The 23,634-nt window shown below is 37.3% G+C and overlaps 1 long non-coding RNA gene across 1 annotated transcript in view; it reads left to right on the plus strand.

Moving 5' to 3' along the window:
* The window catches only part of LOC124515538 (uncharacterized), a 31,302-nt gene extending 13,988 nt beyond the window's left edge, over nucleotides 1-17,314 (plus strand). Inside the window, exons 2-3 of the long non-coding RNA XR_006962836.1 lie at nucleotides 15,052-15,155; nucleotides 16,815-17,314. This is a non-coding gene — a long non-coding RNA (uncharacterized LOC124515538). The remainder of the gene's footprint in view (nucleotides 1-15,051; nucleotides 15,156-16,814) is intronic.
* The last annotated feature ends 6,320 nt before the right edge of the window (nucleotides 17,315-23,634 follow it).

Consider the following 23,634-nt stretch of genomic DNA (forward strand, 5'->3'; position numbering starts at 1 on the left):
TGCTTATCTTTCATCTTGCAGTGTTAACCATAACCCCTTTCCTGACCTGCTCTACTTCTTGTTTTCAGATGAGCAGTAAGGACTGGGGGGAAAAACATGCTTAAATGGACAAGTTCACGCTCTTACATCCCTCCCCTTTTCCTTTTCAAGTCTCTTCAAACCTCTTCATGTTCAAATTGTCTTTTAAAATCATCAGAAATCACATTGCATGCACGTTTATTTCTAAGTCTCTCTTTTTCAACGTTTACTCTGCTGACTCTACTAAATGACATATATATATATATATATATATATATATATATATATATATGTATGTATGTATTTTTTACAAAAGTAAACTTTCCTGCTGATTTCTAGGGGGAAGGAGTTTTGGTTTTCTGAGGAAGAATAGAGTTCCCTCCCTGCCTTCCTCTCCTTTTTTCCCCCATTTGCCTGCCCAAGTCCTAATAAGCTGAATCATCTTCTTGGCTAAGCTGTTTGATTTGGCTTACCTGAATTCTTGAGTTTTCATCCAAACAAAGCATTGCACTTTCCTGCTCTTTCCTGAACAGGTAAAAAGTTAATGCAATATAGACCTCGAGTAATCAGGCAATGTTTGAGTAAGCTCGGTATGTGATGTTAACTGTGGCACTACCCCTTCTTGAATCCTTATTCCTCGTACATGAAGAAGAGAAACATAAGCTAGACACCTTCTGTTCATGAGAGTTCTAGGAAACTTAATATTCTCTCATACTTTGAAGCAACTATGAAGTTGCACTGCAGGAGATTCTACAGGCCCTAGTGTTGTAAACACCATGTTCTGGTTATGACACCTTTACCCCACACACAGTCACGTACCTGAACCTGCACGTCCTTGAAAATATGGAGGCTTTCCAAAAAGAACTTGCACTCCTTGGAAGAAAATCATTCTACAAACACAGTGTGCTGGGCTTTTTTTTTTTTTTTTTTAATTTTTACTTTTTAGGCTTTAAATTTTTTTTAATGTTTATTTATTTTTGAGAGACAGAGAGAGGAAGAGTGTGAGCAGGGGAGGGGCAGAGAGACAAGGAGACACAGAATCTGAAGCAGGATCCAGGCCAGATCTGAGCTGTCAGCACAGAGCCCAATGCGGGGCTTGAACTCATGAGCTGTGAGATCATGACCTGAGCTGAAGTCGGATGCTCTACCAACTGAGCAACCCAGGCTCCCCTAAGTTTTACTTTTTAGCCTTTAAAAATAAACCTACATAATCCATCAGAAAATTGTATCATTAGGTGCCCTGCTCTGATTCAGGTTGTCCATTTTATTTTCTTAGCTTTTAGAAGATTAAATCTGAATTATACTGTGTCTTTTCATTTTTCATTTTATTCCTGCCAATTAGGAATCTATTTAATCCTTTGAAGTGGGTTGTTTAACTATGTTGGTATTATTACTATTGGGGAAATTGTATCACTGAACTCAATTTTTAAATACATATTGTAATGCTTATTACTATGTATAAGGTGTTTTGTTAGGTGCTAATTGGAAACAGATAAATACCTGCCTCTAGAGAATTTTATGCCAGAGTAATCAACATTGATATTTTCCCAAACTATGGTACTTTCATAATATTAATAATTCTATTCAAGATACCACAGTCTTGAAAACCAGCAGAAGATACATTTCCTGGTTCATGTCTCTCTGTATCCACAAACAAGGCTCTAAGATTTCTTTTATTTTCAAAATAATTGATCTTCAAATAATATTTTCCTTTACAGGAGAATCAAACTTATTAGAAAATGTTCTATGTGTTATCTCTTCTACAAAATATCATAAGGAAGGAAACTTCTAAAGTTTGTTTTGGTTATGATAAATGTTACTTTCCCATGACTTTCAATTAGGGCTGGGAAATCTAAAGAGTAATTGGGCATTTACTGAAGTTGAACTTAACTACATTTATTGAAGTCTTCATTGAAGAAAGGGGAACTTTATTAACCTGTCATTTCTGCAAATTCTCCTTTAGTTACCTATAGTCACAGGAATTTGTCCTCTTCACTACAAAACACTAGTCCAACTGGTCTACTTGTCTTAGAGACTTCAGAGAATTTTCATTAGATCTTATTTTTTATTGTGTTTTTTATTATAGGATGTATATTCTTGTATGGCTATAGGACAAAGGACAAGTTTGTTTGTTTAAAGTTTATTTATTTGAAGTTTGTTTCAGAGAAAGAGAGAGAACGAGCAGGGGAGGAGCAGAGAGAGACGGAGAGAGACAGAATCCCAAGCAGGCTCTGCATTGTCAGCACAGATCTTGACACAGGGCTCAAACCCACGAACCCATGAGATCATGACCTGAGCTAAAATCAAGAGTCAGACACTTAACCAGCTGAGCCACCCAGGTGCTCTAACAAGGGACAAGTTTAAATAAAATAGAATTATTCATGTCAGATGACTGGGTGTCTTTGAGTTCACTGAAAACTCTAAAAGTACAGCTTAAATAGAGTAGTAGGGCTGGGAAACAAAGCCTGTGATAGTCCTGGATATCACAGCCTTTCTACAAAGTCTTTAAATAAATGTTACTTAAAATCCCCTACTACTGAGAAAACACTTTCTGAGAAAACTAATCAGTTTCATGAGTATAATAAGAGTTCAAAAAGTAGCTATCTGGAGCAAGTTAGAAGAGAGTTAGAGGGAAACAAAGCTAGAAAGGAAAACTTCTGGACAGGGTGTGATTGGGAGTAAATTTGCTTTAGAAATATAAATCCAATGGGGCACCTGGATAGCTCAATCAGTTAAGCATCTGACTTCAGCTCAGGTCATGATCTTGTGGTTCACTTCATGAGTTCAAGCCCTGCATCTGGCTCTGTGCTGTCAGCACAGAGCCTACTTCAGATCCTCTATCTCCCTCTTCCTCTGTCCCTCCCCTGCTCTCTCTCTCTCAAAATAAATAAACATATAAAAGAAAGAGAAACATAAATATGAGAAAATAGTTTGGGCAGCAAGAGTCTGGAAATGGGATAGTCAGTTGGGCTTTCAGTCAGCCAAGTGTGGGCATGAGAAAATGAGCATATGAACTAACAATGAGAATAGAGAAGAGAAAACATACATAAGAGGCATTTTGAATGAAAAAAAAATGGCTAGGGTATAGTGATTCATTGGAGAAGGGAAAGTAAGACAGAGCTAAGTCAAAGATGAAGATCTGAGCAACAGAGAGAAGAATGGTGGGAGGGACATATTGAAGCTGGGAAGGGAAGGGAAGGGAAGTAGGGAATGTCAGAGAAGTGCAGAAAGTTCAGAGCTTGAAGAAATGGGATTTCCAAATATACTTGTCCATTTATTGGCAGAACTGCAGGCCTGGAACTCAAAGGAGAAGCTGGGGCTAGTGGTTCTGCTTTTTTATGAAGAGGCTTTAGCAAAAAAGGGTCTATGAAAATCATGAGAATGTTTCCAGAATTCACTAAGTCCAGTCATGCTTGGAGAGAAAAGCTCATGTCAATAGCGTTACCTACAGGAATAGGCACAGTAGGGAATTTAAAAAGGAAGGGGAAGAACAACAAAGTTGGAGGGCTAACACTACCTGATTTCAAGACTTATTAGAAAGCTACAGTAATGAAGACATAAAGATGTTGGTATAATAATAGACAAATAACCCAGTGGAATGAATTAAAGAAACCCAAACACATACGGACAAGTGACTTTTGACACAGCTTCGAGGGCAATTCAGTGGTGGAAGGATAGTCTTTTTGACAAATGGTGCTAGAACTACTGGACCCCCAAATGCCATAAAATGAAAATTGATTAATATTTCATATTATATATAATAATTACTTAAAAATGGATCACAAGCCTTAATGTAAGACTTAAAACTAAAACTTTTAAAATAAAATGTAAAATTTTTGTGACCTTAGGCAAGGCAGATTTCTTAGATATGACAAAAATATTAAAAAAAATTGATCAATTGGATTTTGTCAAAATTTAAAACTATTTGAAACTATTAAAAAGAAAGCCACAGACTGGGTGAAACATATTTGAAAACCTGAAAATATCTACTAAGGAATCTGTATCCAGAATATGTAAAGAATCTCAAACTCAACATAAAACAATCAAAATTAAAAAAAAAATGGCAGAAGGATGGAAAAGACACTTCGCCAAAAAAAATATACTGATTGCAAACACATGACAAAAATGTTCACTATCATTAGGTATTTGATAAATACAAATTAAAGCCACAATGAGATACTATTACACATCTATTAGAATAACTAAAATTAAAATATAGAGCATACCAAGTGTTAGGGAGGATTTGGAAGAGCTAACACTCTCATATACTACAGGTGGGAATGTAAGGTATACAGCTCTCTGGAGATCAGTTTACCAGTTTTTTAAAAAGCTAAATATACTATCCTGTGATTTTTGCATCCCACTCTAAGAGGTTTATCCCATAGAAATGAAAGCATATATTGAGAAGAAAAGCTGTACATAAATGTTCATAAAAGCTTTATGTGTAATAACCAAAAATCAGAAATAATTCAAATGTCTACCAAAAACTAGATAGAATTGAAATGAGTAGATAAATTCGAGTGTATTTATACAACAAATTTAAACTTGACAACAAGGAATGAACTACTGATACACGCAACAGCAATTCAAAGTCATTATGAAGACTGAAAAACGCCAGCCCAAAAAAGAATGGTGTATCATTCTCTTTATAAAAATTTTAGAAAATGAAAACTAATCTGCTGGGGCAGAAACCAGATTAGTGATTGCTTGGGGATGAAGTTGGGCAGGGCATGGGGGCGGTTAGAGAGGGAGGAGAGAATGATTCCAAAGGGTCATGAAGAAGTGGTTGGGCTGATGGTTTCCTATCTTGATTGTAGTGATTGTTTCATGGGTGTTTAAGAATATCAAAACATCAAGCTGTACACTTTAAATATGTTCTGTTTATTGTATGTCAATTACCTCTCAATAAAGCTAAGGAAGATGAATAAGCTCATTAAGTCATCATTACATAGAAGCCTTAAAACAGAAGAAAAAAATAAAAATACAAAAGAAAAAAAAGAAAAGGAAGCTACTGAAAGTTGTAGGGAGAGCCTAAGCATGAAGCCAGTGTTTCAAGGAGGGAGCAGTTAATATGGCACTGAGATAGCCAGAAGAAAGCCTGTCCAATGTGTCTGGCAAACAGAAAACCACTAAGCCTCTGTGAAAGGGTAGTGGGGCAGCCAGAATGTCAGAAGCCACAGGGAGACTGTGTGAAACAAAGGTGAGGCAGCACATAGAATCCACTTGTTTCAAAAGCTTGGCAATGAGAATGAGAAAAATAAGATGGTAGCTAGAGGGGACAGCAGAACAAACTAAAAGTTTTTCTAGTGAAGTTTGAGGCAAAAAAAAAAAAAAAAAGAAAAGAAATGAAGAAGAAACTGAAGACTCTAGAGATGAAGGTAAAACATGTAGAAACAAGTTTCTTGAGGAATTTGGAAGTGATGGGATCTAAGGCTCAGGTGCCAGAATGAGCCTTGGAGAAGGAGACATCTGTAATTGTTCATTCCTGACAGTCTCCCCAAACCATGGGCTACAGAGCACCTAAGTGGATTATTTCAAACTCTGAGAAAAAGAATTCTTTTGTCAGATTTCTTAGAAAACCTGGATAACTAGACATTCTGACATTTCTTAAAACTCTTGATAAAAGAAGACATCATATTAATCATCACCTCTGACCCCCAAATTGTGACCTTTCCAGGCTGTAATCTGCTGACCACAGCCCATAAGTCGTTGTCCCAAATGACATAATAGTACTTCTGCTTCATTCATCTCAGTGTCTTGCTTCAGAAAGATTACTCTGAGTCAGATGTTTAAGAAGGAACAAAGGTCAGAAGAAGAGTCAGGAGTAAGCTGTGGGTTTGTGTGTACAAGATAATGGGGAAATCTCCATGGAGAAAAAAACCCAACTGTAACTGGAATGCTGAAACACATTGCCAAGGTTTACAGAAAAGTAGAAAGGATATGAGGTTTAGAACTAGACAGACTTGGTCTCAATCCCAGGCTCTTCCTCCTATATATGCAACGATACGTGGGATAAATGTTTCTGCTTCTATTTAGTGTCTGTTACTTCATGTATATAGTGGGTATATGGTTTAGTTCACATGCTTGTTCAAATAATAACCTGATGGATTTAAACATATAGTAGAAAATAGGCAAACAATATAGGGCAGCTATGTTCCCTACATTATTATATAGTAAGTGTTCTCAACTCATAAAAAATACCCTCAGCTGTCTTATTTGCATCATTTGTTTACTATGGTCAGTTAATGCCTGTTGGCATTTAAGTGATTAATTTAGCAGTCTTCACTGTACAGCAGGCAGACTGTCTAAAGGTCAAATAACACAACAGCATGCAAGGATGAAGTCAAAATGCAAACAACTGGTCTTTCTCCACATCCACCATGTTGCTTCTCTTGGTACATACTGGGACTTAATGCAACCATTCTCTCCCTCTTACCACAAGTGAAGGCCTGCAATGAGGAGATGGTAACTTTGAGAGGTCTCATGAGACCCTAGAAAATTAATCCCCATGGAGGAGACAATCCCTGAAGATCTTGATATTTTGTGAGTCCATGAAATATGGCCCATGTTTCAGCAGATGCTCAAACTGTTGAATTTCTGAGTATAGATCCTTATCCAGAAGTGAAGCAAAGTATTCACTGTGATGAAAGGAACACCTCTTTAAAGCAAATTAATTCTTTAAATGAGTAACACATAGTATCTTGAGCCTATTCTAATTACAGGGTCAGTCTCACTGCTGAATATGGCTTTTTGATAGAATTAAACTGTGTCTTTTTAGAACAACTTGTAATGTATTTCAGGCATTCTCTGTCTGGCAATGTAAAATATCTAGAATTTGTGGACTATACGTATTCTCTGTTTATCGAGGCAAAATAATTTTTTTTTGCGGGGGGCGGGGGGCGCCTGGGTGGCTCAGTCATTTGGGCGTCCGACTTCAGCTCAGGTCATGATCTCACAGTCTGTGAGTTCGAGCCCCGCGTGGGGCTCTGTGCTGACTGCTCAGAGCCTGGAGCCTGCTTCAGATTCTGTGTCTCCCCCTCTCTCTGCCCCTCCCCAACTCATGCTCTGTCTCAAAAATAAATAAAAGAATAAAAAAGAAATTTTTGTTTGATAAGTGCTTAGAATGAATGCATACACTCAGTAATCAATCTTTACTGGAAATGCAAATATGTGGTATTAACACATCATGGTAACCTTAACCGTTGGTGTTTGAGGGCAAGTCAGCTTGTCTCCAGTTTTAAGGTACAATCAAAAATTAGTTCAAGCACAAAAATGGAATATGGTCTTAGTGATCAGGATACATTTGCTAAAATTAGCACACCCCTTGCCCATCTGATCCTGCTGATGCCAGTTCACTGCATACTGAGTCCTATGACTTAAGAGCTATAAAGGGTCTGGCAGGAGCTTTTCCCTGCTTTATATCATGGCTGGAATTAGTTGATAACCCAATCCTGGGCTTTGGTTTGGCTCTAAGTACTATTAAATTAAGTCATATTACTGCTAGAAGATATGCCACATTTTTTTTTTCAGTTTTTCTCAGTCTCTGGAAATCACATGATCAGGCAGAATATCATTGAGGCAAATATTTTATTTGAGTTAAAAGAAAGAACATCTACATGAGTCAAAACCTACAAAAACTGTCCAAACTTGAGCTGAGCTAATTGTTTAAAGTTAACATTGCAAAGTAAGTAAAGTGACTTTGACACATGTTTAATGATACACATTATTGTGCTACATGGTAATTAGGCATAAATGGTAAGCAATTAATATATATGGCTGAAATTACTAGACGTTTTGCATAGCCAAGTCAAGTTCAAATCGATCTTTTTCTTCTTTGTTAATTTCCTATTTTCTATAAACGTGATTGACAGCTTCTCTGACACCTTGCCTTAGGAACCTTAGAATATAATAGTCCGTTTTCAAAATGCAATGTAAATCAATCATCCATCAAGAGTTTGCACTGCTCAACCAACATACACAGAGTGGCATAGATGCCAATGATAAAATTTTAAAGAGGTGCTGAATAGCATCGCCTCTGCATTTATGCTCCATCCTCTGCGGCTCTGTGGCCTGGGTGGCTGAAGTGTGTGTATGCCAGTAAATTAGGCCCTTCATCTGACTTTTGCGCAAGCATAAGAGGGAGTGCTGGAGAGTGAGGGGCTTTGGATCTCTCAAGGCCCCAGTCCCATGGATTTCAAAGATTTCAGCTCTGTCCAGCTGCTTCTTCACAAGCAACTTTTCTGCCTCCAAATTCCGATAACTCCTCGTTCTCCACTGCCTCTGCAAGCCTAAAGCTTGTGCAGGCCCTGCTCTCACACTGGTGTACCACACTGCCCATCGTTTCCTTCCACCCAGTTCATAAAAGGGACAACATGCTGTTCTCAAACTTTCCTAATTTGAATGTGCTGTTTCCTGTTTGGACTCTGACTGATTCAAAAGGTAGGATTTTACCTGTAAGCATTAATTTTGTCGTGCCTAACACAAAACAAGATTCTCATAACAACCCAGTATTTGACTTAACTTCTGTTGTATTTTATCAGTCTTGGCATGTGGAATATAGTAGGTACTGAATATCTACTTGTTGATGGATTAAATGAATCTATGTAATGTAGACTATTTCCTAAATTACAGTTTCTAACCTCAGTATTATTCCACTAAGACAATTAATGATCAAACTGAATACTGTATACAGAGTCATGTAATGAAAAATTATTTTGCCATGGTTGCTGAAAGAGCAAAGAACAAGCAGCAAGCTCTAGTTAGCAGTCATCTTTATGAATTTAGAAACAATGCATACATTGTGCTAAAACCTTGTTTTCTAAGTTGAGGTTCTTATACTTTTTAAATTGACAAAGTTTTCCCTTTTCCCTTACAGCCTAAGATTGATATAATTGTTTGGATCACTGAGGTAACTTTTTCCTTGGACAAAACATATGCTTAGTGAATTCTGTTAAACAACTGATTATTGGGTGCCCAGCATAAGATCATTTGAGGAGTTGTGTGGAGAACAGATTGGACAGGGGAGATTGGAGGCAAGAAGATTAGTTAGGAATCTATTGCGGTAGTCTAAGACAAGCTAAATATTTACTGAGCTTTGTTATGGCTTTGCTTTGGCCATTTCAGTCCTGCTTAGTTTTGGGGTGGGGCTTATGGAGCAAAGCTGGTATTTGAGTTGTTCTGGCAAATTCCTCTGAGTTACAGTGTTTACTTTTCTTTTTTTGTATTACCTTTCCTTTTCTTTCCTTGGTCAACCAATTGAAAAAGACAAAGCTACCTTCCAGAAACTTCAAGTTCCTTACAACCTAGTTGGGAAACAAAACATTAGCACAGGAAAAGTAAGAACACAATTATTAAAGCAGCAGAAGAGCTCTCAGAGTGTAGCTTGGAATTAATATCCAAACGAATGGAACAACAACAAATGCCAGAACTTCATGAAACTAAGAGGTGACTGTGGGCTGGGGACCTTGGGAAATTTTCATGAAGATTTTGGCCTTGACTGATAGGCAGAGAGCTAGAAAGAGAAACGAAGATATTCACAAAAAGAGAAATTCTAAAAAAAGGCAGAGTTGCAAGAAAAGTCTTACTTTTCTTATCTTTTTATCCCTCTCCTCTTCAAAGTGCAGATCTGAGTTATGAGTAGCATGGGGAAGTACTATCTCTGAATGGGGGAGGCTTTCCACTTCCTTTTTTCCCATTCCTCAAGGCTTAGCCAGGCCTGAAATGCTTGTTCAACATGTTGAGTTACTACAGGTTTTCAAGTCTGGCCTAAGTTCATGCTAAAGACCACTTAAACTTCTAACAAGAACTAAAACATATTTTAATTCTAAACTTCATAGGGATGCTATTTCTTTCTGCAATGTTGTATAAATGGGAGATATCTCAATATTCTTTAAATTAGTCTAAAAGTCATGAGGAAAAATGAAAATGCCTCACACTGAAGGAGAGTTGAAGAAGTTATCCTTTATTGAGTGCGTATCAGTTACATGTATGGGTTTGAAAGGTTTAAACATATGAGTAGATTCATTTATTCCTTGTGATAACTTTATGAGGTAGTACTACAAAATCATCCCAATTCTGTAGACAGAAAACTATGGCAAAGAGAGCTAAAGTAACGTGCTTCATGCCCCACAACTGGAAAATGCTGGAGCTGGTAATCAAACTGAAGTCATCTGACTCCCCAGCTTTTGCCACGAAATGCCTTGAAAAGTTATGTAACTGAGCTGGTTCTTTGTCTATAAAATCTGAGAGGCTGAATTAGATAATCTTGACATTTGCCTTCATGTTAAAAATTAAGTATTGGATTCACATCCTCAATTCCTACTCTTCTCACATGACTCAAGTTTGAAACTCTCTGTCCTCACTTCCAAAGGAATTAATTCCCCCTTCATAGAAATTGTGACATTAATTGTTGTGAATGACTTAAAGATCAGATTCCACATCAATGATGAGCAACTCCTAACTCAGTTTTATAATCTTCCTGACTTTTCCATGTAATAGAGGACCTATTTTCAGGATGCAGTTAGAAAATTGTCCTGTATTATGAAAAATCTCAACATGTTAAGTAATTAATAAGTGGCTCTAGTTTTTTCTACTGACATTAAGTGGGTAATCTAAGTGGAGTGAGTATACTTCTCACAAAAGACCAAATGAAGCTATACTGAATGTTGAATTTTTTTAAATGGCTTATAAATTTTTCCTGAATTGGTCTAAATGAAAAAGAAAATCATTCTCTCTTGAGAAACTCATGACCTATGCTTGTAGGACACATGCATATTCCACATGTTCCCAACTGTTTTTGTATCTGAAGGACACTGGGCACCATGACAAGAAAAGAAGAGAGGGAAGCCATGATTTAGCAGCAGAAGAAAACCCTGCTTATTCACCAGGAGTTCTCGGTCTCAATTTTGACTAGAAGAATATCAAACCACCTCTAAGTCCCATTATTATCTACAACCTCCTGGAAAAGAGTGTGCTGCAGCTGCCATTGGAGCAGCCTCTTGACTATCCGCAGTGCAAAAAAAAGAGCATGGTGATGAGCACAAAATTCCTACCACTTCCTCCATCACAAATTTAATGAAGTTTACTTTCAGAGCCTGTCTCTTAAGAAAAACATAGTATTAATAACCGAAATGTCACAGGCACAAAGCTTTACATTCCCGGGTCAGAAGGATGTGTTTAATTGCAAACCCCCTGAAGAAAGTAGCACAGGAATAGTAGCACAGCTCACAGAAAAGTATAAAGGAGAGAGGGAGGGACAGAAAGTTTTTTAGTTGAGATCCCAGAAGAGGATAGAATTGAGGATGAGATCTAAAGACAAATTTTGTGTACTTAGTTGTTTTTGTTTACTGAACTAAAAAGATTCAATGCATTTAGTATTTTCAGTCTTAAATAACAAAAGGAACCACTGATTAAATCTGCAAGAAGCCTAGGGATTATTCTTCACTGCATTGTCCAAGTTCCCCACAATAAATATGAAGCATCTAAATTTAGAAAAAGGTCCCAATATGCTGTCTCTTATGATACACAATAAATCATAGGAAAATAGTCTATCGGAAAGAAAACTTGAGATGGGGGTGAGTATTTGGGGGATAGGAGGTCTAATTCGGGGATTCAGCCCCTCATTTTGTCCTAGCAACAATGTTGACAACATAACCTGGCAACACAAGCAAGCAACCTACAAAAATTCTAAACTATTTCCATCACCTTTATACTTCTAGGTGTATGGCTTAGCCTTTAGTATTTAAAGGCAGTTCTTTTACATTGTATTAGTTGTATTCGTTTTACATTGTATTAGTTCTGAAACAAATATTTTTGCCCTCCTCCCCCACCTCCAGTTTAGTTAAACCTAAGTCTGGGCATAAGCTCTTTAACACCGGATGATGCCTGTGGTCCTGCAGGGAGAAATGCTGCTTGCAGTTGTATTTTGGAAAATGGCAGGGTATTTCTGCCAGTGTGAAAAACTGAGTCATTCAATAGTTTGTCTGGGAGGCTTCTAGGTGGTGCACGAGCATTTGGCAACAAGTTTTGACTTTGCTAAAAGGCCAAGAAGCAAGGTACGAATGCATTGGTGAAATGTAAATTCGTGCTAAATGTTCACACAAGGATAGTAGTCACTTTTTTAAGGTTTTTTTTTTTTTTTTTTTTTTTTTTTTTTTGAGAGAGACCGAGCGTGTGAGCATGAGTGGGGGGGAGGGGCAGACGATCTGAAGCAGGCTCCAGGCTCTGAACTGTCAGCACAGAGCCTGATGCGGGACTCAAACCCACGTACTGTAAGCTCATGACCTGAGCTGAAGTCGGACACTTAACTGCACCCAGGCACCCCAATCACATCTTTAATAAAGAAAGGGGAAAGGAGCAAAGAAACACTTAAGTTGATTTTATTAAATGTAGGCACTGGAGGAGAGAATTCAAATTCCAAAACAATTCATTAAAGAGGCTGGATTTAGTTCTCATTTATTTGTGTTCTAAGTATTTTAAATTGCAGCCAGAAGAACGGCGACCTTTAAGGAGTTAAATCCAAAATAAAAATATATCTGCGCCCATCATGCACATTTGGTCTTTTAGCTAATGTTACATGATGACTATCTTCCTGTTCATGCACTAGCATACACTACGATTCCACTGTGGTCTTTTCTCCAGAAGCTTACTTTCTAGGGACAAATAGAAATAGATGTCATATTTGCTTATTTGGCATTTTGTGTTCTCTTTTCTTTTTTTTTTTTTTTTTAATTTTTTTTTTTCAACGTTTATTTATTTTTGGGACAGAGAGAGACGGAGCATGAACGGGGGAGGGGCAGAGAGAGAGGGAGACACAGAATCGGAAACAGGCTCCAGGCTCTGAGCCATCAGCCCAGAGCCTGATGCGGGGCTCGAACTCACGGACCGCGAGATCGTGACCTGGCTGAAGTCGGACGCTTAACCGACTGCGCCACCCAGGCGCCCCATGTGTTCTCTTTTCAAAGACAGGACATGTATTTCTAGTTTTCTAAATTGCTAGTAGTTTCATCTTGGCTAAAATTCTGCATTTTAATCCCAAATCAGACCCAAACGGATAATTGAAGAAGAATTTCCAGTTCAGTGGTAGCAACTTGTTTGGAGTAAATAAATCACTGGAAAGTCCATTATGTTTCCTCAGCTAAGATTGGAAAGAGTCAGAATCTAATATACCACTTGTCTCAGTAGGAACACAAAGAAATTCAGTTAAGCGTCCCATGGATTCAGACAAATACATGTCAAAGGAGTCTAAGGGCAATTCCAGATTGTTCTACAGAGAAGATAGGTCTACCCTAATCTTGAAGTTAGTTTTAGTCAATCTACATGATGTGGGACTGACATGAATCAACCATTTCTAAATCTTGAATGATGAGGAAAATGAACAAGTTGGGTGGAACGCAAACAGAAAATGAACAGAAAATACAAAGCATGTACAAGCATGTTTTAGACTGGTATCAGTTAATAAATATGAGCTTTAAGGGATGGGGGGACATATTTGCAGACAATCTGTGAACCAAGTGGAACAAGAGGTATGTTATAAGCGTACAATAAGCTGCACAGAATTAGCATTTTTATGTTAACAGAAAAAAAAAAAGCAGAATTGCTTGATTTCCTGCGACTTTTCAGTTCTCTCATCTCTAGAGTAATTATCTATCCACCCCAGAATTCTGTATACTAAGGGTGTAGTGTGGGCTTTCTGCTCTGCAGAGTCCCGTACTGGGCTTTCTTCTTGACATGATATTTTGACTCACTATGTGAATTCTGACTAATTGCTAGTACCTCCAGGCCACTGGTTTCCCCCAGCAGCATCATAAAAGCTTACTTGCAAAAATGTTCATGTATGAAAATTTGTGTGAAAGACCCACTGAAAGATAGTTCTAAAGTGTAAGAATTCTGTATATGAAGAAATGCATTTAGAGGTTTCAGTTTTCACATGGACTTAAAGTGTCTTCGTGCCCGGGCCCGCCCCCCCTCCTCCAGCCTTTGTTCCTTCCTCTTCTTCCTGGGGGTTAAATTTATGATAATTACATGTAGCGTTGCATTCAGAATTTGAATAGATTTCTGCAGACTCTCCACTGGTTCCTACAGGATCAGCTCACTCTCACATTAACACTATGATGTTTTCACTGATCTGTTTGGTGATTCCAGATTTATTACCCTAATTATGAGCTAATGAGCGCTGAATTTTACAAGGAAATTTGCATTTACTTGCTTAAGTAGGACAAATTATCAGCTTATCCAAGATAAAACATCTCTTGTATTTTGAGACCCTTTAACTCACCAAAAGAGATGCTTATCCTCTAGCCAAGTTAAATCAGTTTCAGAGAAAGGCACTGACTGCTATCTTGAAAACAATTAACTCTACTGCAATTTTAAGGTTTGCTTGGCAGGGCCCAAAAGTCTTTGGAATCCTTTTCAATTAGTGTTCTTTTTTAGTCACTTCTTTTTCTTTTTTTTTTCTTTTTTTTTTTTTTAACGCTTATTTATTTTTTGAGAGACAGAGAGACAGAGCACAAGCAGGGGAGGGGCCGGGAGAGAAAGGGAGACAGAATCTGAAGCAGGCTCCAGGCTCTGAGCTGTCAGCACAGAGCCTGATGCGGGGCTCAAACTCACAAACCAGGAGATCATGAGCTGAGCTGAAGTCCACTGAGCCACCCAGGCGCCCTCTCTTTTAGTCACCTCTACACCTGCACCCACTATTTCCAAAACAGAAGAAAGCAAAGGAAGCTATTGACAAGTCTCCTTCCAACCAAAACAGGAGTCTGGGAATGATTTAACATAAAGAGAAGATAGCACAAATGCAGACCTTTCACATTAGATAAGATGCTTTCTTCTCTTAACAGAGTACAAATTACCACATTTCAATTAGTTCTTTTGGAGCCAGAAAAGGTACAGGTGCACATTTTACTTTCATTTCTCTGTCCTGTGTATTTTCTCCAACAGAAAAGCAACTTCGGGAATTCTTTTGGAGTTAGAGGATTATCACGTTAATAAGGAACTTAAAGGCCTTATTTTAACATTTACTTCTTTTTTTTCAAGGGTAACCTTTCTAATATTAATCATGTTGAGGATTCTGTGAGAAATGATACAAAATATAATAGAAGAGGACCATCATGGTGTTCCTTAGAGATTAACTAGAAAAGGTGAGTAAGCAAATTAGTCAGCTAAATTAACTAGTTGTTTTAGAAGACATGAGATCTTTAGTGCCATCGCGTTGTGCCTCATTAGATCCATTAGTTGCTTGACATTGTCATTATTCTACCCACTTCTTTCTGTGCAGTTTCACCGTGTCAGCTTTGATTTCCCCTGTCCTTTTTTTTTTTTTTTTCCAGCTCAAAGCTATTATATCACCTTCCAGGAGCATTGATTTTTAGTCAGGTGTCACAAATTTCCCACTCATCATTTCCTCACAAGCGTAAAACTGACTGTTGCTGTTCCTGCTGCACCCTTTCATTATTTCAGAATTATCACTTATTCTTATTGGCCAGTTCTGGCATCTTCCTTTCCTCTGAAACTCAGTGTTTAATTTTTAAATGTTTTAATTGACAAACACTGAAATGACTTCCCATCAGAGTGCTTTGGCAAAATAAACCATTTAAGAAGGCAAGGACGAGGTAAATGATACAAGCATGTGTTTTTAAAACAGACATTTGTAGAACATCTATTATTTTGTCTGGTATTGTAATAAATGATATTGCAGGACTGACGAAAATATAAGGTATCACACTACCCCTTACACTTCAAGTACTTAAAATCTTGCTGTGGATGATAATTTTGAAAGGCAGTTTAGAACTCAACTGTAAGGTTGTCTTTATGCTTAGCTTAGTTTTAACTCACCTGGGTTACTTTAAAAATTGAGGAAAATTCAGTAACTCAGTAACTGGTTAAGGAGGGTTTGTTTGTTTAACATCTTAAGTAGCAATAATTTTTCGATCTTAAACAATGAATTGACGCTTTAGTAACAGAAATAACAAGTTTTGCCATTGAAATTTTAGTATAACTCTCACTAGGGGGGCTTATATACCTATATGCAAATTATAGCATATCTCCTAAAAATTGGTAAGATACACTATGCCTCACCAGTTTTTTTAAGGTTTATTTATTTATTTTTAGTCATCTCACTCAACATGGGGCTCAAACTCATGGCCCCAACATCAAGAGTCACATGCTCTTCCCACTGAGCCAGCCAGGGGACTCAGCCTCACCAATTTTTGAGGTTAAAACATATTTTTTTTTTTTAATGAACAAGCCATTTTTTTTTCCTCTACAGAAATAAAGACTGAGAGGAGCTATAGCAAAAATTCCTAGGAAAGAACTCTTTTACAATAGCATCCATCTTAACTGGCATAATGATCATTGCTTTATAAAAGATAGTATAAAATCACAGGACACAGCCATTTAGAAGTTGTGGCATACACAGGCAATATTTCTAAGGACAGAGGAGATATTACAAATATAGCCACCTTATTTTGTCAAATGCTATACACCTCCAGATTGGAAGTGATAAAAATGGTGATTTTAGGGGAAAAAGAGCAGGGTAGGAGTCAGGAGCAATTCGTATCATAATCCATTGCAATTCAAATTATTTTAAAGCTTCTTTTTGATATAATATGGTAAAGAATACTTTTGAAAGCAGATAATATGTACAAAAATACCTTAAGAGAAAATGTTATTTCTCCAAAACATCAGTGAGGGGTTAGATTACAAATGCTGACCAAACCAACCCAAAGGATTATGAAACTGCACTATCTTCACTTGCCAAGCCACCTATCTCTCTTTTTAAGATAATTTCTTCTTTTCAGGGTCATCTCCAACTTTTGGTTGAAGTCCATCCTGCTTCTACTTATGAAAGGCAGCAAGTTTTCCTGGAAAGAACATCAAGGTGATAGGGTTGTAGTCTGAATACAAATTCTATATTACTCTCCTTGGGCGGGTAGTAAGCTCATTTTCTACAGTAAAATGTGAATAATGCTAAAGGCCAAATTACCCATATTCTAGGAATGTTGTTAAAATAAAACAGGGTAATGGATTTGAAAGTACACTGAGGGAAAACATTTCATCTAAATGCCAAGTGATATTCTATTCTCTCCATAATTTGTGAACTTCTGCTTCTCTGCATTTCTAAATCATGAATTATATGCTTACATATGGTATATTTAAGCTCAATTAAACTTGAAAGCACTATGAGAAATATCACTGAAAAGATAATAAGATGCATTATAGTAAGGAAAAACTTAAAGGACTTTCCATCCAACTGCTAAGCATTAATAATGCTTGATCAAGTTTTTCAGAAATTTTCTACAGAGCCATTTTCCTGTTTCAGATGCCATTTGTAGTTTTGAGTATTCTCAGTTTAGGGTTTTATTTTTGACAGAATTATATTGGTTGCATAAATATGCCTTGAGATTCTCAACACAATATATCATTTGATGTTACTAGAAATAACTACAGAGTTTCCTTACATTTTTTCCCACTGATTCTAACACAGAATGTAGAATACTTTGGTAAACACCTATTCCTCTGCAGCCTTCCTTTCAGGGAACTTCCTGCTTACACACTCATTACCGTAGTATTTATTCTGTTATAAAAAAAAAAAATGGGCAATATATAAAAACTGCTCTACAAAGAGTAAAACACCATCACATAATTTTTTCCCTTTCCTTTTTTTGTAACTTTACTTAGCAATCTAAGAAATTCTAATTCAGTTTATTACTGAAGACAAAATAAAATGTAATATTAGGTAGAAATTGATTTTTTTTTCAGGTGCAATACCTGACAATGTTGGGCTCACGTTTAATTTGAAAAACAGCAAACATTTCTTACTCACTTAACACAACTTGAAATTGATGTCTTATCTAATCCTAGGTGCTCCATAAACAGACCCCACAAAAAGGGCTAAAAAAGAATGGAATTAACGCACTAGCATTTCTCATCTGCGGTAACTATCTTCAATCTTAATGCAAAAACATCTTAGAGAAAATGCATTTTCGCGTTTTCAACTTGAGGCACCTTTGGGAATGTGCATAGTGACCTACACACCTATGCACTTAATATTTGTGGACTGAAAATTCCTTTATAACTAGTGAGTCTTCCAATCAAGATGTCTTAAGATAAAGACCTAGCTTTTCCAGTTATTACAGAAATATGGGTCTTGCTTAAGATTATCTTGCATCTATACTAATATTGCTCAAGATTCCTAATAGTCCACAAAATTTGCTCATCACCCCATGGAAATAGGATTAGATTAAAATTGCAGTAATGTTTCAGAACTGTAGCAAACGATTCAAAATCCTAGCTTTTCTGTCCGAATCTTTCTTCTAAAATCTAACCATGTATGTCTGGAACTTTCTAGTTATAACAGTATAAGATTCTTCCTTTGCTAGATCCTTTTTTCTTTTTTGTTGTTTCATAAAATCACTATCTAGATATCCACCTATATAGCTTAGTGTTAAACTTGTCCAAAAAAAACCCCCAAATTCCTAATTTTTTCTTAAAACTGCCATTCCCATGCAGCTGCCATTTCACACTGGGTTTTGTCCTGAATCATTCCTTCCTTCAATAAGTGGATGAATATCATATATAATATGCAGTATTTCTTTAAAAAAAAAAGAAGATATAAACTGGAATATCTACACAGAATTAAATATACAGGAAGACATATATAAAGCCCCTTGCATGGTTCCCAACACTGAAGATGCTGTATAATTGTTAATCATTCTTCTGCACTCTCCCTGCTCATCCCTATTAACATTTTTAATAATAATAGACATTCCAAGAAATTGAAGTTCTTCTGGCATCAGAAAAAAACAGGACATATTCCATATCATTATTTTGCATGTCATATTTTACTTATTTAGAATCAGAATAAAATCCATTTCAAAATATGTAGGGGAGAAAAGGAAAAAGAGGGGAAGAACACTTCATTTAGTTAACTGTAACTAAAGCCTTTGTTAAGGTCAAAAGCCAGCCTTTGGCCCCTAGCAGCTGTCTTTCCTAGTCCTAGAATATTCAGAGATGTCAGGCTCCAGCAAATTCCATTCTCTAATAATGTCAGAGTTATTGTATTTACCCTATTTTGTTATTTTATGCTGATTGTGGTTTTAGTTACTGTTTATTGGTTCACCATTAATATTCAAGATCCTCTTCTCTGGAGGTATGTTCATCTCAATGCTACTTACTGGTTTCCATTGCCGGAATCATATAATTCTTCTCTGAAAATCCCTCAAGTGCCTGAATTGGGTTTTTGAGTCATCTATCAATATTCCCATTGTCATACCTAGCTACTGTTCCATTTCTCCCTGTTTTTCCTACTTGCTTCTCCATGACTTGGCTATAAACCTTTAACCATGTTCTCATCTACATGCATTTCTAAACTTTCTTCAATACTCAGATAAAAATCTACTTTATTCATAGAGCCTTTCTCATTTTAGTAAAGGCAAATGGATCCCTCGGGCCGTTTTCAAAGATAACATTGTACATTTGGTTCCAACTTAACCAATGCACTCTTTTCCCTAGCTTAAAAGGAGTTGAGACATGTTACATACAAATGTGTGAATATGACCATGTTTTGAGTTTTATCAGACTATCTCAGACTTCCCTATAACACATACCGTAGTCTTCTCCCCATAGCTCAAATGCATGAATATGAGCAACATTTCAACCTATTTGATGTGAGTCATAAATATAACCTATGTTGACCTACGACCAGGTGCATAGGTCCACAGTTGAGATGGCCAACACTAACCTTCTATTTGTCGCAGCTCTCTCGTCACCACCTCCACTAATTTGATCTCCTAGCTTTCTAACAGATGGGTACAGATTACCAAATGTATAGGAATAGGATACTCGGGATTATTGTATGTACTCTATTTTGTTATCCTGTGTTGTTTTAGGTGCATTTCTCTTCTGGGTTCTGATTATCTTTGGCAAGTAGGGCAGTGAAAATACAATCTTTGGGAGAATTGTGTTTTACGTTTTTTGTTTTTTTGTATCCTTTTAGCCTCTTAGTTGTTATTTCTGTACTAGGCAGTAGCGTTATATCTTGTAGTGTTTGGTTTGCTTTTTTCATAGCCTTCTTAATCTTCAGTAATAAAATCAGATCTGCTTGATCACCAGTTTATTAGTTTAGCCAAAGGCATCTTGGCACCAGAGCCCAACTTAGGATAAAATCACACGTCTAAAGTCTTATTAGAAGATATCACTTGATTCACAGAGAGGCATGCTAGTCACGAGCTACTAATAGAGATGACATCTTGTTACCAGTTTGTCTTTGCACTCAAGGCAGTTTCTCTATATCCTTGCACACCACAAGATGAGTGCTTTGAATTCCCAGTTAATTTGTTGAGGTGAGAACTTGAAATACAGTGACTTCACGTGTTTAAATAAACCAACCAAGATGACTGTAGAATTGTGAAACAGAATGCCAAAATGGAGTCACTTAAAATGGCATGAAGTCCCTGGATAAGATCAAAGAAAGTTCCCTTTTCAGTTGACACCACTTCTGGGATGGGAAATGGCACCTTGCTGTGGTCAGTGTTTATTGTCTGTGCAAGCTTAAGACAATTCTTATCTCTGGTTCCACAGTGTGAAAGGCTTTGAAACAGACTTGGGTTACTCAAGAGAGTGCTGGAACAGAGCAGATGGCAGAGAATAGTGGCATCCCTGGCAGTTGGATAGCTCCATTTAGGGGTATTTCAAGATTATGTAGAGATGGCATTACTCTATAGTAGGAAAGGTGGTTGCAGTTCATGCTTCAGAATTGGAAAATTATTTCTAATATTCTCTAATTATAAACTCAGAGAAAGATTTATTGTTCTTTGATGTAAAACTGGGATCCAAGGAGTTAGCAGAAGTCAAAAGTCTCCTCACCAAATACAGTTCAGAGCTTCATGTTCACAAACTCTTTCATTCATTCATCCAATTGCAGTTGTTAAAAATGTAATTCTCTTACTTTGGAGATTTTATATACAATGTCCTAACTAAAAAACCCATCCATCCTCCTCCTTGTCTCCACCATAGGTCCATTTTGTGCTTTGCAAAATTTCCATATAACTCACTCCGTAATTTTCTTTCCTATTCTCATGTCTTAATTCCTTAAAAATAGACACTGAGCAAACAAATACACACTGAAGGCAAGTAAGTACCTTTCACCCATGAAGATAAAGAGCTATATGCAAGAAATAGGAGACACAGAGCTTGAATATTCACAAAGAGGAGGTAATGCCCTCCTTAAAAAAAAAAAAAAAGACATTCACTGTGACGTTCATCAAAAATCCACAGAACAATATCAACAACAAATATGGGTGATGGCTATGTCATGGGCTTAGATTTCATAAAAACCCAGTGTCCCTTAGATTTCAGAGCTAGAAGGGACCTTGGATATCAAGTAGACCCATTTCTTCACTTTCCAAATCAGAGAACTGAGGCTCAGAAATGCCCCAGGATTGCCCCTAGGCTACCCAGCTAGTGAGTTCTGCCTCTTCATCCTGCTCTTTTAGTTTTCTTTCTAAACAATCATGATGTCTTCCACAGAAGAGGGAAAGAATGCAAAGAAATAGTTGTGCTGCAAAGGTATACATAGAAACTGGTTATTTAGGAATGAAAAAGGACAAAAATGGTAAGATAAAAATTTAGAGGATGTAGATCGGTTTGATAATTTGACCTACATTCTAGTTACCCCAATCATATTACCTTTTAAAAGATCATTGTAGACTGTTTAAATACATACACACACACACACACACACACACACACACACATATATATATATATATATATATATATAGTTTTTTAATAGACCCATTGTTCTGATTGACCACAATCACATACAATCAGTTAAAAACCCCTAGGAATGCATTAGAAATTAGAAACTACTTAGATAGTTTTCCAGTATACACTTTTTTTTTTTTTCCACATAGGATTGTTCCCAAATGATCATTTTTCAGTGCTTATAATCTACTTTAATTTTAGGCCATTTGAAATTTAGGGCTTCATTCTTTTCTTTGTAAACACAATTCCAATGTAATCTGTTTTGGGAATCAAGATAGGATACTTAGGAAACGGATGTGCCTCACAGAAACCTTTTTCATGGTATCTGATAAGGTGGCCACCAATCACAATCTTATGATGTGAAATCACCTGGAATCTCTCAACATCACTTAACAAGTGACATATAACCAGGGTAAGGAACACTGCTGCATTCCTTATTAACCAATCAGGGCCATTTGGTAATTTGGATATCATCTGGAAGGGATTGGCATCCAGGATGCCTGAAATGGAAAGTACACTCAGGCTTGCTTCTCTGAACAAATCCCCAGTAGAAGAAAATGTGTAGTGCAGCTAGTTGGATGCCATGTAAGAAATTATTAGCCAGCTGAGCAGAGTGAGTGACACTTGGTTGAGGCGTGGTATGGGCACAGTACCCCGGGCAATCTGGCTTTCATCTCTTCTAGTAATTATCTGATAAATTCAGCCATCGTTCCTCACTACTCCCTCTCATATCTGAAGCAGTCATCTTGGGGTAAGATGATTTATTATAAATTTCACATAGTATTACTTAAAGAGCTTTCCAAGGGAAACAGATCCTCCTGGAAAACCTGGCTAGGTCAAAGAGGAATGGGGGATTGAAGTACCAACTCTGTCTTGGCCTGATCAACCCCCAGAAGTTCTGGCTTCCTTGTGTTCCTGAGACCTTTCTGCTTTCAGATGTGCCCTAGTCAAGCTGCAACCTCTTTAGAAAGGGGAGAGAGAACACACCGGGAGGCAGAGCTCCATTTTCTTTACTCAGATGAGCAAGCTATGAGGGCTCAAAGGAAGAAAGTCATTCAGTCACCTTGTTTGTTCCCTGCTTCTACTTACAGGAAGGTCAGGGTTTCCTCATCCCATGGAATGGTGGTAAGGAGAGTGCCCATTCCCAAATAACTCTGGTTTTTAACTTGCTTTGTTTCTCCCATGTCTGACTGCTTACTCGGGTCCAAGTAGGGAATCGTGTATAAGGAATTCTGCAGTGCAACAGAGTTCAGAGGGGGAAAGATGCATGCACGCACACACACGTACATACGTACATACACACACAGGAGGAGGCTGTTTTGTTCCCCCAGTGTCAGTCAGCCTTTTGATTTCCTTTGTGCTTTACTCAGGACCATAAGTAGGGCATGTGACTAGGACAAGGAGGTTACACTTTGAAGGTGGGAAGGGAATGAGTTACATTTGTTCCATTTCCTATGCTCTTTACATTCATGAGATGATTATCATGCAAACGGATTTGTGCTGTGCCATTTCCTGTTCTTGTTACAATCTTTATCATGACAAAAAGGTACCAGGTTTTAACGCCTGGTGTTATATTTAACTGTTTTCAATAACTGCTGTGTAGTGTGACTTTTCTTCCCATATCATGTTGTTTTCACAGAAAGTAAAGGTAGTGCTGTTAGGGTATTTGAATGATGTATACCAGGTTGTCTTGAGGCTCTAAAATATCAGGGTAGGAACACACATCATCTTCTTTCTATATCCCCAAACTAACCAATGGGAGAACTTTCCCAAGAGGCTCTGACTTACTTGCTACAGTACCCCTCCACATGGACTTCAGAAGCCCACTTTTCTTATCCCTAGCTCTTTGTAGCC

Source organism: Lynx rufus, unplaced genomic scaffold, assembly GCF_022079265.1.
Source record: "Lynx rufus isolate CCGP_SWC_20201006 ecotype Redwood Valley unplaced genomic scaffold, mLynRuf1.p SCAF_2, whole genome shotgun sequence".
In the NCBI taxonomy this organism is placed as follows: domain Eukaryota; kingdom Metazoa; phylum Chordata; class Mammalia; order Carnivora; family Felidae; genus Lynx; species Lynx rufus.